The sequence below is a fragment of the Macaca nemestrina genome, chromosome 16 (genome assembly GCF_043159975.1).
Source record: "Macaca nemestrina isolate mMacNem1 chromosome 16, mMacNem.hap1, whole genome shotgun sequence".
NCBI lineage: Eukaryota > Metazoa > Chordata > Mammalia > Primates > Cercopithecidae > Macaca > Macaca nemestrina.
Window position 1 is genome coordinate 32311157 of NC_092140.1, and position 16018 is coordinate 32327174.

A 16018-nucleotide genomic window follows, 5' to 3' on the forward strand; every position below is an offset into this window, starting at 1 on the left:
CTGTGCAGAGGCTGAGTGACTTGCTGAATGGTCTGCATGCCTAAAGCCTACAGCAAAGGCAAGAAGCCCTCAATAAAGCAACATGAATGATTGGACTTTAACAAAGTATCAAAGCCAGCATAAACTGAAATGAAACACTGACCAAGCAGATCTCAGCGGGTAAGTAAAAATGCTACCTACATGACCACGTCAGCCAAGCAAACATATAGAGTTGACGGAGCCTCAAGCAAGCATAGACTCTGAAGATTGCTAGCTTATTCAATTGGCCCAAAGGTGTCAGTTGCGTGATTCAACCTTAAATTATACTTGTTCGGATTCTCAGAAATAAAGGGTATCAAGAGAGACTGGAACAACAGAGATATTAATAGGCAGATTTAGTTGAGGAAATGATTTAATTGGGGATAAGAGAGTGCACTTATATCATACCTTAAAACTTTAAAAGGCTGACAGATAATGTTAGCAGCCTACTCTGTAACTGTTTTCCCTTGTCTTCATTGACATAACTTGATTATTACCTTAAAAGCTGGTGCACGCATCCTGGCTAACATGGTGAAACCCCTTCTCTACTAAAAATAATAATAAAAAAAAAATTAGCCGAGCACTGTGATAGGCACCTGTAGTTACAGATACTCGGGAGGCTGAGGCAGGAGAATGATGTGAACCAGGAGGTGGAGCTTGCAATGAGTCGAGGTCGCGCCACTGCACTCCAGCCTGGGCGACGGAGTGAGACTCCATCTCAAAAAAAAAAAAAAAAAAAGGAAAAAAGCTGGCTCATGCCTGTAATCCCAGCACTTTGGTAGGCCGAAGAGGGTGGATCATGAGTCAGGAGTTCAAGACCGGCCTGGCCAACATGGTGAAACCCGTCTCTACTAAAAATACAAAAATTAGCTGGGCATGGGGTAGGTGCCTGTAATCCGAGCTACCCGGGAGGCTGAGGCAGGAGAAATGCTTAAACTGGGACATAGGAGGCAGAGTTTCCAGTGAGCTGAGATTGTGCCACTTCGCTTCAGCCTGGGGTACAGAGCGAGACTCCGTCTCAACAAACAAACAAACAAACAAACACAAACAAAAACATAAACCAAAAAAAGGAAAGCTGGTGCATAGAATAAAATACAAAATGGTTCAGCTTGATTAGTCAGCGTGGAAATTAAAGTAAAACATTTAGTATGATAACACCACACCACCAGAAACATGAACTTAAAAAAAAAAATCAAATGCTGTAGAGGAGGAAAGGGAGCTCTCACACATTACTGACGGGAAAGTAACCCTGTACATAAAAGTGAGAAAGTATTTGGCAATATCAATTAAATGTGGGCCATAACTTTGACCACTCACAGTTATATACCCTACAGAAATGAATATACATGTTCACTGAGAGAAAAGTGTCAGAATAGACACAAAAAGAAAACAATAACACTTGTTCAACATTAAAATGGGTAAGTTGTGTTAAATTCATGTGTGGAATGTAATAAAAATGAGCAAACTACGATTACATGCAAAAACATTGATGAATATTATAAATAAAACACTTTGTGAAAGAAGACAAACACAAAATATTCCATTAATAACCTTACCAAACAAAAATAATCTATAATAACCTAAGTCAAAAGGGTGATTACTTTCAGAGAAGAGGAAGTGGTAATTACTGAGAAAGAACATAGAGCTGGGAGGTACTGGATGCCATGGGTATCCTGATTTTTAACAAAAAGGGTGGACATATGGATGTTCACTTTACCCAAATACTTCAAATTTTACACACATGACTTGTGTACTATTCTCTGTGTTTGTAATTGTTACATATTTTATAAGTAAGATCTTGAGATCTATGTTATTATGCCAATGAAAGTTTTGAGGAACTGACTGAATAAATTATACCATTCCAATAAAAGATAGCCCAGTCTGTAACTCCAGAAAAGCAAGCTCCTTACCAAGGATAAATACCTTCTGTATAAGTAGTAAATACAATAAGACATTAAAGAAGACTTTAAATTCTCGGGACTTTTAATTTTGAAAGGTGAGGTAATTGATTTAGGACTTAAACTCTTTGAGTTTTAATGTACTGAGACTTGGATTGCAAAGAAATTAAATCTTTGGACCATAATGTCTCAGTGAGAATTTGATAGTGGAAGAGGGTTTGAATTTAAATTTGGATTATTTCTATGTTGATGGAATTTTATTTCTGACGTATCTTTATGCATTTATCATTTGATTTTTAATATTTTATTCCATATCACTTCAAAAATACTGATAAACTCTATTGTAAAACTTAGAGGAACATTATTTGGAAACAAAAATGGAATAAAGAGTGACTTTTCAGCTGTTAATATACTCATAGGGTTGATCTATTGAATATCATACCCTTACTCATTTCAGAAATTGCAGCAAACACATAATATTGTAATTCCTTTTCAAAAAGGATTTACCTTTTCAAAAAGGATTTACCAAGAGTGATAGTGGAGCAGAACTGGCCATTATAGACTACTCATCTTCTCCAGTATCTTCTCGTCATACTATGCCAACATGGACTTGTAGCTTAACCAAATGGGTTAAACCCAATGGGGTATAAGAAAAACAAAACAAAACTTCAGTAATTTCATTGTCAGTGCTTTTTTCCACTCTTAATGTTTCTTTTCATGAGGTGGAAGTTTCATTAGTGTAAGCCTCTGTTTTTTCCTTCAACTTCTCACTCACACCTAACCTGAGAGGAACGACTTAATTTAACTGATGAGTTTAGAAATAGGAACTGCAGGTGTAGCTGTTTTATACTCTTTTCTTCCACTCTTCGGAGCCAAGTGCACATAAGAAGTATGCATTTTTACGTGCTTATTCATGTACACAGAGCATCTTTGTAGAGCAAAGACCCTAAATTATGGGTCTCTGTGCAAGATGAAAATGGTGGGAAAATGTGTTGTAAAGGTACTAAAGTATAAAGTTTTTCATTTGTTCTACGAGCTCTTTCTCCACTTGTCTTGGTGTTTTTTTTTTCTTTGTTGTGTAATGCTCTAAGTAAAGAAAAAGTAAAATTTTAAATTATTAACAGAAATGTTACCATTCATCTTTATATTGTGTAATGTTCTTTTTTAATAGAAAAACGCAGTCAGTATCCTGTAGCTCATATTTGTACATGCATTTCATTCTTACTAAAACAGTAGAAATGATACACAGAACTAATTAAAAACTTTTATTTCACATCTTGATGCCTACATTCTACACTCAACCTTCAGTTTCTGAAGAATAGGAACTAGTGAACAAAATAACGTTCACTTCTTATATGTTATCACTTTCAGTGTAAATTGTTGGCTTATTCAAGGAAATCACATGAATAAGAAAAGCTATAACAGGGTTCTTCAGTTGTTTATATTTTCTAGAACACCACTGTCTCCTTTCTACATTAAAAACAACTTAGTTTAAATAAGAAATATGGCTTCCAGGAACTGTCAATTTCCCTCTTACTCAGACACAGAAGTAAGATGCTTACCTTATACTCTTATGTCTTCCCAAATGTCCATGTATTGTGGGTTCGCTGAAATTCTCTATTCAGGAACATCACCTATGCTATATGCAAATAGAGAAGCCAAGGATGGGGGACACGAGCATTGTGTATCTCTCCTCTGCTCATACTCATGATTCTTTGCCCCATCAGCCTTTATTACCAAGCACAAATTCAAAGAAAAAAATTATTAAAAATTTCAAGATGGATACATGAAAACAATAAACTAAGTGTGAGGCACTGTGAGATTGCCTAGGTCACGTGTTCCTGAAGCCATGTCTCCATGAGTGTTAAACGGACAGGGACTTATACAGGAAGTCCTGTCTTTGTCTAATAATACTGTGGTTGTGTAAACAGCTTGTGAAGCTAATTTGGGGTGCCAAGAGTCTACTTGGCACTAAATATTTGCTTGGCAGCAGATATTAACCATATTCATCAGTTTTTAAAATGGTATTTTGGTTCTTATCTGCCTTGATTTGGGGCTTATTGCTCAATTTCTGAGCCCTAAGACAAAGAAAAGAGGTATTTATTGGAGCTTATCTTAAACATAAACAGTATTAATTACCATACAGAAGACACTGTAGCTAAAGATGAAGCTTAAACAGAATACTGGGAGACCTACAATATTTTTCTCAGAATATTTTCAAAGATGTCATTGTTATGGTTTGGTATCATGGATTCTAATTTCTAAAATTCAGTTTATCTATTTTTTTTACAGGTAATCATAATAATATGTGGTTAACAAAACAATTTTTCTTAGTCTCCAAAATATTATTTTATACAACAAATAGCTACTCATTAAAGTCTACCTTGGCATAAAGCCAATTAGTACTTTCCTTGGCTACATGTTGTTGTTAATAAATCAGGGAACATAAAAAACAATGTCACACTTTGTTAAACATACATTCTTAAAGTAGTTTAAGTTACAATAAAAGATATCATCATGATAGTCTGGAGTAAGTAAGAAGATGGAAATTTTAGTAAATAATGTGCCTATGGGGAAAAATCAGTAAAAAGGACTCACAAGTTGACTTCAAGTTACGAGAATTGCTAGATGAGTACACTATAATGCAACCTAACAAAAGATGATGTGAGGAGAAAAAGGACAAAGAGTTCAATAAAGCGGAATAGATAGCTGAGAAACAGACTTGCAAAAATAGCCAAATGGTCTTTGACAAAGGAGCAAATGAAATATAATGGAGAAAAGATTTCCTTTTCAAAAAATGGTACTGGAACAACTGGACATCCATGTGCAAAAAGAAAAAAAAAGATACAGATCTTATACTCTTCAAAAAAATAAAACTCATAAAACTTATAAAAGATAACATGAGAGATTATCTAGATGCCCTTGGCTAAAGTGTTGACTTTCACCAAAAGCACCTATGAAAGAAATAATTGATGTCAGACTTCATTAAAATTAAAAACTTCTGCTCTATGAATGTCATTCTCAAGAGGAGAAGAAAATCACACACTGGGAGAAAATATATGCGAATAACATACTTGATAAAGGATTTTAATCAAAATATACAAAGAACTCTTAAAATCGAAGAATAAGAAAATGTCATGCCTGTGATCCCAGCACTTCAGGAGGCCAAGGCAAGAGGATTGATTAAGTCCAGGAGTTTGAGACTGACCTGGGCAACATGGCAAAACCCTGTCTCTACCCAAAATACAAACACAATTAGCCAGGCATGGTGGCATGCATCTGTAGTCCCAACTACTCTGGAGATTGAGATGGGAGAATGGTTTGAGCCTGGGAGGCAGAGGCTGCAGTAAGCCCAGATCACACCATCACAGTCCAGCCTAGGCAACAGAGCCAGACCTTGTCTTAAAAAAGAAAATTAAGAAAATAAAAACTTAATAGGAAAAAAAAAACCAGAACAAACATGCCACCAAGGAAGATATACAGTTGACAAGCAAGCATATGAAATGGTGCTCAACATCATATGTCATTAGAGAATTGAAAATGAAAACAAAGAGATACCGCTATACACCTATTAAAACGGCCAAAATGCAAAACATTGACAGCACCAAATGCTGGTGAGTATGTGCAGCAGCAGGAACTCTTATTCATTGCTGGTGGGAATGCAAAATGATACAGACTGTGATGGTTACTACTGAGTGTCAACTTGACTGGATTGAAGGATACAAAGTACTGATCCTGGATGTGTCTGTGAGGGTGTTGCCAAAAGAGACTAACATTTGTCAGTGGGCTGGGGAAGGCAGATCCACCCTTAATCTGGTGGGTGTAATCTAATCAGCTGCCAACAAATATAAAGCAGGTGGAAAAACATAAAAAGGAGAGACAGGCCTAGGCACCCAGGCTACATCTTTCTCCAGTGCTGGATGCTTCCTGCCCTTGAACATTGGACTCCAGCTTCTTCAGTTTGGGGACTCAGACTGGCTCTTCTTGCTCCTCAGCTTGCAGACAGCCTATTGTGGGATCTTTCATCTTGTAAATTAACACTTAATAAACTCCCCCATATATATATATATATATACACACACACATATATAAAATATGTAAAAAATGAATTCCCCTATATATAATAAATAACAAATGTATAATATAAAATATAATAAATAATATATATACTATATCACATATAATAATATATATTATATATTATGTTTAATATATAACAATATATAATATAAAATATAATAAATATATAATAAAAATATATAGGGGAATTTATTAAGTATGTGTGTGTATATATAGCCTATATATATCCTGTGTGTGTGTATATATATATATATCTTATTTGTTTTGTCCCTCTAAGAGAACCCTAATACACAAACATTTTGGAAGACAGTTTGGCAGTTTCTTACGAAACTAAACATAATCTTAACATGTGATCCAGCAATCATGATCCTTAGTATTTACCCAAAGGAGCTGGAAACTTATGTCTGCACAAAATCCTACTCACAGTTGTTTATAGCAGTTTTATTCATAATTGGCAAAACGGGAAAACAGTCAAGATATCCTTCTATAGGTGAATGGATAAGCAGACTCTACTATACCCAGACAGCAGGATTGTTTTCAGTATGAAAAAGAAACGAGCTATCAATCCATGTAAAGACATGGATAAATCTTAAAGGCATTTTACTAAATGAATGAAGAAAATGTGAAACTCTACATGTTGTGTGAACACAAGTATATGACATTCTGGAAAAGCAAAACTATGGAGACAGTAAAAAGATCAGTGATTGCCAGGGGTAAAAGAGGAACAGGGATAAAGAGAACATAGAGGATTTTAGGGTAGTAAAAATAATCTGTATGTTACTATTATGGTGGATATATGTTATTATCCATATAAAGTACAACACCAGAAGTGATCACTAATACAAACTATGGACATAGAGTGATATTGATGTATCAATGCAGGTTTATAGATTGCAACAAATTTACCACTCTGGTGATGGATATTAAAAGTGGGAGCGCTTGTGTATGTGTGGTGGTAAGGGGTATATGAGAACTCTGAATACTTTTTGATTAATTTTGCTATGAACTTGAAACTGCTGCAAAACACATTTATATATAGGAAGACACTAAGTTTATAAAGCAGAACTAGAAAATTTTTGCTTTATTGTATTTTTTAAAAGTATTAACGTAATATTTTTCTTTATAGAAAAACAAAACAAATCAATTTTGAGTTTATACTTTTAAATTTAAAATTCCAGATGTTCCTACAGCATTGGTATTTTGATCCCTGTACTCAGAGTATGTCCTTACTCTGTCCACACATATTAGGCATTCTCCTGCCCTCTGTCTTTTCCTAATTATTATCCCTAGCTTTAATACTTTTAACTTCTTGTTTGTCCTTCTTTTCCTTAAATTTCAGCTTCATAGCTATCTTGCTATAAATTTGTCTCAATAGTAAAGCCACCCATGATCTCTTCCTTGTCCAAATTCTTTTTTGTATTGATTGAATATAACAATCATTTGATACTGATGCAGGATTTTTTTCTGCTCCTTAGCTCAACTAGGTCCAAATTCTTGTCTCACAAGAAGGAAGAATTAGGTGTGTGGATACCAGAGAGTGAGTGGAGTAGAATTTATTAAGCAAAAGGAAAGTTCTCAGCAAAGAAAGAATGCAGGGGATGGATCCCCTACCTGAAAGCAGAAAAAATTCCCTGATAAGACTGACCATGGGGCTTTTATGGGCTCAGAAAAAGGAGTATGTGCTGATTGGTTTGTAAGTGTGCAAAAAAAGGTGAAAGCAAAGATACTACTCAAAGGTGAACATGACAGAGTAGAAAACAAATTAGGAAAGGGTAGGTATATGTCAAATACATGACAGGTGTGGATCAATCAGAGGAAAGCACACCAAACAGAAAGACAGGTTCTTAATCTGGTCCAAGGATTTAACTTGTAGCTTGGCTTTCAGGCTTTAAACTGTTTCTGGCTTGTAGGTGGGGTTTCACTGGGGACCTGGGTCTATCTGTCTAGCCTTTTGACTGCCTCCTGCTGCTTTCAATACTTACCACATCTCTATTTTCATTCTTAGTGAGCTTTCATCTTTTATGTTAATTATGAAGCCATGAATCTTTTGTAGTTTTTACCTATGGGCATTACTTGTGCTTGGCACATTTGCTTATAAAATATTGATGTTTGAAATATGAATTCTGATTGACAAGATTCTTTACAATGTCTTTGGAGATCTGCTGGGTTTTTGGTGATTTTCCTTAGTAGTAAAATTAATTGTAAGTATACACTTTTTAAAATCTACAGTTAAGAAAACACTGCATGTACAAATTCAAATATGAACCAATACAAGAGGCAGCATAATTTAATATAAAAACAACTAAATTTACTTTTCCATATTCATGGTCCTTTGGACTTAAATTCTCTCCAGAGAATTTCACCAAGCATGACTTGTCAGGGTGTTATTTTAAATGAAGTGCATGCAGCGAAGCCTCCTCTCTATTTGTACTGTTTTAAAAAAAAAAAATGCTAATAAAACTCATTTGAGTACCATGATGAGCTAACTGAAAATACTAACCTCTGGCCCTTTACCCTCTCCAATCATGCAGAGAGTTTGCAGTTTAACTAAAGAAATTGACAGTGGAAACAATGCTGTTGTACTGTCCATCTTTGATAGCTGCTCAATCAAATCGCGTTTTATGAAGACAAAACATATTTTAAACTTTCATTTGGCACAAAGTTGCTGAGTGATGACAAATGCTAGATCTATCAGTCATAATTGGTTCTGGATCATTACCAATACCATGAAGAAAACTTCATAATCACCACATTGAAAGATCAGTTCATTTGCTGTGATGTGCACTCGTATTTGTCTGACAAAGAAACACCCAAATACTGTGCTGTGAATGCTTGAGATTAATATTCAAAACTGCTACTGTGTGTGTGTATACATATATACACACACACGCATATGTATATTTACATATGTAATGCACACGTATATTCCATTCACTAGATTAAAAAAACTCTTCTACAAAATAATCTTTTTAAAATTAATTATATGACATTTGTTTTTTGGTTGTTGAGTACGTGGGAAAAGGGATGTTTTTCAACCATACCTGTTCTATGATTGTTCTTAGATGATTGTAAGTAAAATCATAAATGTTTTATTAATATTTTCATTCAAATAATGTATCTGTATATGACTGTATTACACCAAAATATAGTAAAGAAGTAACAATGAAGAAATACTGTAAACGTTTTCTAAATTCTTCATTCTCTGGAGCCATGTGGAAGAATAAAGTACCACTGGTGAAATTACAGTTGTCATTTTTGGTAACTGGTCAGATTTTTCCATCCCAGTTTGATGGTTTCAGAACACGAGGTTTGCCACCAGACATGACGAAGCTGAAGTTCTAGTCTGTCACTGACTAGCTGGGTTGTTTAGAGAAGTCGCTTCTCTCTAACCATGTTTTGCGAACTATGTGAGGTGATAGAAGCTAGTCAAAATCACAGGTTGTTCTGAGCATTAAGTGAGATGATACATATTGTCTTTAGCATAGGTCTGAATCATATGAAGTATACAAAAATGTATATTAACTTTATATACCATTTTACGAAATTGAGATATATCTCTGTGCTTTGAGATTTTCTGTAAAATAATCCTATTGTCAGAGGATGAACGGTCTTTGTGGGCTCTGACTTCCAAGTGAGAGACTCAACTGATTTTCTGAACACCCCTAGATAACCAAGCTCAGATCTGACCTTAAAAAAAAAAAAATCTTCTGGCTTGGTGTAGTGGCTCATGCCTGTAATCCCAGCACTTTGGGAGGCTGAGGCAGGTGTTCAAGGTCAGAAGTTCAAGGTGCCTTGAGGTCAGAAGTTCAAGGTCAGGCACCAGAGGCAGGTGCTTGAGGTCAGAAGTTCAAGACCAGCCTGGCCAACATGGTGAAACCCCATCTCTACTAAAAATACAAAAACTTAGCTGGGCATGGTGGTGGGCAACTGTAATCCAAGCTACTTGAGAGGCTGAGGCAACAGAATGGCTTAAACCTGAGGCGGAGGTTGCAGTGAGCTGAGACCACGCCTTTGCACTCCAGCCTGTGCAACAAGAACGAAACTGTCTCAAAAAAAGAAAAAAATCTTCTTAGGGATAACCACACTGCTCTCTAACTTCTTTTTTACCTATCATAACAAGGGAAAGAAATTGAAATTCCCACTTTAGAGATTCCTTTATATAATCCAAATAAAAATGTTTGAATTTGGGCAAAAACAAATATATTATAAGTAGTTTCAAATAGAAACAGTGCTGGATGTCAGGCTGCAGAACCTCTCTTGGCTGTTTCCCCTGATTATATATAGGAAAGGTCATTACTACCCAGTATTTTCAACAAAGCAAAGCAAGTGGCATTCATTTTGAGAAAGTTTTCTCCTTTTCAAAAACTCTCTCATACCATTCTTTTTTGTTTTGTGACACAATTTTGGTAAATTAGAGATTGCAGAAATTGAGTTTATAATAGATTAAGTAGTATAATAAATATTGTTAAGATACAAAAAGTGTTGGACCATATCCAGAAATGAAATCATCCAGTGGTTCAATGCCACTAGTACCCGTACATTACATTCTCAACCTTTCTCCTCCCCTCCTTTCCTCCCTCTCCTCCTACTCCTTCCCTTTCTTTATTATTCTTTCCCTCTCTCCCTCTCTCCCTCTCTCCCTCACTCCCTTCCTCCCTCACTCCCACTTTTTATCCCTCTCTCTATCTCTCCTGGTTTCATCTTTCCCCTTCTTCTTTTATTTCCATTTTAGTTTACATGTTCCAGCCACACTTTTAGGAACAAAGTTCAGTATAAATAATAATTCTTATACCTTATAACAATCCTGTAAGATAAGGAACGTTACCATACCTATTTTACAGATAAAGAAATTGAGGCACAAAGAGGTTATATACTTTGCTTAAGGTCACATAAGTGGTGTCTAAATGTAGATGATCTGAATACAGAGGGTTTTTTTTTTTAAAAAATGATATCTTTGAGTATATTTGTTGCACAGGATAAAATGGAAATCTCATATAGTTTTCTATAGCTATTCCAAGACTCACTGATGTTTCTAAGATCCCATGAGTTGAGCAATATTTACCTTTCTTTTCTGCACACAGATCCAAACATTTAGCAAGCATTGTAAAGGGGTGCTGTTTGATGTGTTTTATAGTGAGAAAATCTGAGATACAGGTGAGGGTTGAATTTTAGCTTCCATAGAAAAGTCAAATCTCTGTCATCATATGTGATTTGGTAGCCATCCTGCCATCCTTTATCCCTGAATTTCACTTCTGTTTGAGCCTATATTTATCCAAACATGAAAGTCAGCATTTGTACCTGATACTACAGAAAATCCAGTCACATCAAACATCTGGAATTGTTCATGGACAATTGAAACTCACAGGGAAATTCGTGACGGGTAATGCCATTCATTGAACACTCTTTACCGTTTAACAAATCCCTGCTGTTCTCTCGACTCCTTATAGTCCCCTACCCATTGCCTCTATCTACAATTCATTTTCTCTCTGTTGTACATAGTTTACTCCCACTTACTTCTTTAGCTTTAGTATCAGATAGTCTCCGCTCTTGAGGTCAGAGTTTCCACAGGAAATTTTATTTTCTACATACTTATATTCCTTTAAAATGAACAGTTTATCCATCTACACAGAGAATACGTTCTATCTTTATCTCATAAATTAGGATGTATATGAAGAAATGAATAGCTTGCATATTTGGGTATACAGTAGACCCTTGAACAATGTGGGGGTAAAGGTCACAGAACCACCATGCTATTGAAAATTTCCATATAATTTTCTGCTCCCCAAAACTTAACAACTAATAGCCTGCTGTTGACTAGAAGTCCTACTGAAAGCATAGTCAATTAACACATATTTTGTATGCTATACATATTATATAATTATTCTTACAATAAAGTAAACTAGAGAAAGTAAAATGTTATTAAGAAAAAGAGAAAACATATTTACTATTCATTTAGTAGAAGTGGCTCATCATAAAGGTCTTCATTCGCATTATCTTCATGTTGAGTAGGTTGAAGAGGAAGAAGAAAAGGAGAGGTTGGTCTTCTGTCTCAGGGGTGTCAAAGGTGAAAGAGGTGGAAGCGGAGACAGGAGAGATTGACTGAAAAAAGTCTGTGTATAATTGGACCCATGCAGTTGAAACCCGTGTTGTTCAAGTGTCAACTGCATATGCGTCTGTGTGGCGAGGGCTGGAGGGGGAGAGCAAGCACACAGGATGATGCAAATACACAAGAAAAGAACGGTAAACTCCAGTAAAGACAGAGAGTGGCATAACTCTAATAATAGGTGCCCAATAATTTTAGTCCACATTTCCAAGAAAATGGAGTCCAAAGCAAGGTTTAAAAGTGCTCATAGTTAATTAAGAAAATAAAAAAACCACAGTAGCAAAGGTGAGAAAATGAAGTGAGGCAAGGAAGGTTGTGAAGCAATGCAACAGAATGCATTGTTGTGCTAGACACTGCATGTGGTGATTGACAATAACTCACTTACGAAACTGATTTGGACTAGACAACATGGAAATTAGGCTTTGCAGTGCTGCCTGCAAACATGTATCTGCCTGGGTATTTCCTGTCTCTTGCTCTCCATTGTCCTATATTTACCCCAGGTGGACTCAATGCCTCTGGAATGTCTAGCTGCTTTTGTGGCTGCTTATGCCAGATTCTTAACCCTGGAGAGGTCACTGGGGCAGGATAATTCATGCCCTGCAGTGTGATATTTCATTTAAGTCAGGAATATCTCCTGATTATGAGATTCAGGAATATGGCATTTATCTAGATCTGGCAGTCAAGGGACAGGCCTGCACTTTAAAGCTGTGACCTGGGAGGACATTGTTGTCTGAGGGGCTAACCATACACTAGGAATTTTCAGAACAAAAGACAGTATCATGTTCCTATGCGTACTCCATGTGGTAAAAGAAACACAATTAAGAAATGGAAATCACCCAGCTATGTGATAAATCTCATTATAAACAGTTAACCATCCTCAGTTTTCTCCCTTGAAGGAGAGAAAAAAACAAGAGACAACACTGCCTTCCAGTGAGAAGGGCTCCAACAGTTATCTTCCTAAATATAGAACCAAACATTTTCAGAGGGCAAATTGCTTATTGTGTGGGGCTGTCCAGCTCAATTTTGGCATCCTTGGGCCTTGCTTGTTGATGCAAGTAGTACTCCCTGGTATTGAGACACCTAAAAATGACCTCACATATTTCTCAGGGTTGGATAAGTATGACCCTTGTTTGTGACCCATTGTTAATAGTGGGATAAGTATGACCCTTGTTTGTGACCCATTGTTAATAATCCACGTTAACTATATTTCAGTCGCTGACCAGTTCTGATTGAATCTCAAGATTACTTACAACTTTACCTCTAATATATAATTGATTATGCATCCTTTTTCAAATACAGTATTCCCATACCAATATTGTCTGGGTAACTTGGGAAACAAAACTCTTTTTCATCCTTTGTCTGGTCCCTAAAAATGTTAATTTACTTCAAGATTCTATCTCCAGCTTTGCTCTTATTCTCTCTACTGTATTAAATTGATGTCATTTATTCCCCTGGTTTCACTTTCCATCTATATAATAAGGACTCCTAGAAATAAATTTCCAGCTGAGCCTTCTCCATTGAGCTTTAAAAATGAATGCCTAACGTGGTTTGAACACCTGAACTTTGATGTTTCCATGGCACCTGAAACTCATTATTGCAAAAGGTGAATTCATATTTCTTCCTCCAAACTGGCTTGTATTCCTGTACTTTCCATCTCATTTGGTGAAATATAATTTACTCTCTTACCAACATTAGAATATTAAAAAATTCTTGTAGGCCGGGCGCGGTGGCTCAAGCCTGTAATCCCAGCACTTTGGGAGGCCGAGACGGGCGGATCACGAGGTCAGGAGATCGAGACCATCCTGGCTAATACGGTGAAACCCCGTCTCTACTAAAAATACAAAAAACTAGCCGGGCGAGGTGGCGGGCGCCTGTGGTCCCAGCTACTCGGGAGGCTGAGGCAGGAGAATGGCGGGAACCCGGGAGGCCGAGCTTGCAGTGAGCTGAGGTCCGGCCACTGCACTCCAGCCCGGGCGACAGAGCGAGACTCCGTCTTAAAAAAAAAAAAAAAAAAAAAAATTCTTGTCTTTTATTTTGATCTTTTCTTTACCTTCCACATCTAATCATTTGGTGAAAATCTTGGAAATCTTACTTTTGAATAAGCAAAGTCTTCTTCATACTAGCTATTAGTCACTATGTAAAGGTTTAAGTATAATAAAATTGATGTGTTCATTTATAACTAGATATTTATTATATAAAAGTATCGAGTTGTTGTTCTCTGATTTAATATTTTATCTGGAAAACTTGTTATTTTGTCTAGGTTTGCCTTGTTGGTTTCTAGGAGCACATAGATTATAGGGTAACACTTTACTACAACGATGAGGAAATACGACGTAAAACCAACATGAGAAGCATTTTCAGTTCCTTTATTGTCCTGGCATCTATATGTGGATTTGTGAGATGGGTTTGGAATGGAAAGCTTTAACATTCAGAATTTTTACCATATGTGCTTTGCTTATTTTGTTTTTAATGCACTTTTCCTGAGCAATGAAGCCATATGTATTTTAATTTATTTAAACAGACTATCCTTCTTGAATAGCTAGCCTATAATCACTATTTACTTAATATCGTGTGGTTACTAAAGCCAGGTTTTCAATTTGAATCTGAAAGTCCTTCATGCTGGACACAGTAAAAAGATTAGTTGTTAAATAGACAAAGAGACAGATTGGTTGATCTTATCCCGTTGGCTTGTTCCGCATCCCCACATCCAAGTTCTCACGCTATTAGGAAGGTGTGTTGCTGTTATTAATGCCTGGTATGGTCTCTCTTCATGTGAATTGGCAGCCTTTATAGTATATAGTGTTAAATCAGGCGAAAGCTTCAGTATTGCATTCCACAATGGAGTTACCTTTCAAGTAGGAAAGGACATTAGTTGACCAGATTTTGCTAAGTAAATGAAGTTCCTGGGCAGGCAATAGCAGATATATTTATAGTTTTAGAGATTAAAGAGAAATGTGGGTAGGCATAGCCTGTCTGAATGCCCTTTTGTGAGCACTAGTTAATATCAGAGTAAGTCAGAATAGTCTGTCGTTGGAAGAAAGGTGAGTGTTGCTATTCTAATTTATATCATAGGATTCAAAATTTAAGAAAAGTTGCCCCTTCATCAAAATGCTTTACTAGTACTGGAGTAATATAGGATTCAGCAACTGAGAGAACCACGACTGTGTATGCAAGGGGGTTTCTAAATCCCAGAGTTTACTGTTCACTTATCAGTATTCTTTTGGAATGCTTTTTGATTAAAACAACAGAATTAAAAATTGTAAGAATTTAGGTTATGACGGAATTACTTTGGATATTAATTTTTTTGAAAATACTGATTTGGTTTTTTATTTCATTTTTTCTTAGGTGTGGAATTTGTATCCAGGAAAATGTAACATCTGATGATAATTACATTTTTATAATAAAACAAGATAATCTAACTAGATACATTTTAGTTCATTAGAAGAGAAACAACATTAGAAGAGTACACTTTTTGGAGTTAAATTTGACTTGTACTTCTTCGATACTTACTTACAGATCTTCAGGGATTATAGCTATAGTTTGTTTCCAAGGATTGGTTTATCCAGAATGAAAGATCACATACTTATTTTCTCAGATCTCAGTTTCTCAAGAAGATGAATGAGAGTGTTGTCTTGCTGGAACACCTTCAAGCTGTCTGAGCATGTAGTGGTATCGGTAGGAGCATTTGGTGTTCTCAAGGATATTGAAAGCGTTATAATGCTCACATGACAATCGGAAGAAGTTTATGGGTCCCTTTGTGTAAGAATATTTCAACATTGAAGTATGTACAGCTGAGGCTTAATTATTTGCCTGGGAATTATGATGAGTCCAGCTCCACAGAGGTCTGATACGATTTGTGTTTCATAATCTTCGATGGGGGAATACAGAGAGTTCTCGGAGTATTTTAGATTTCTGCAAA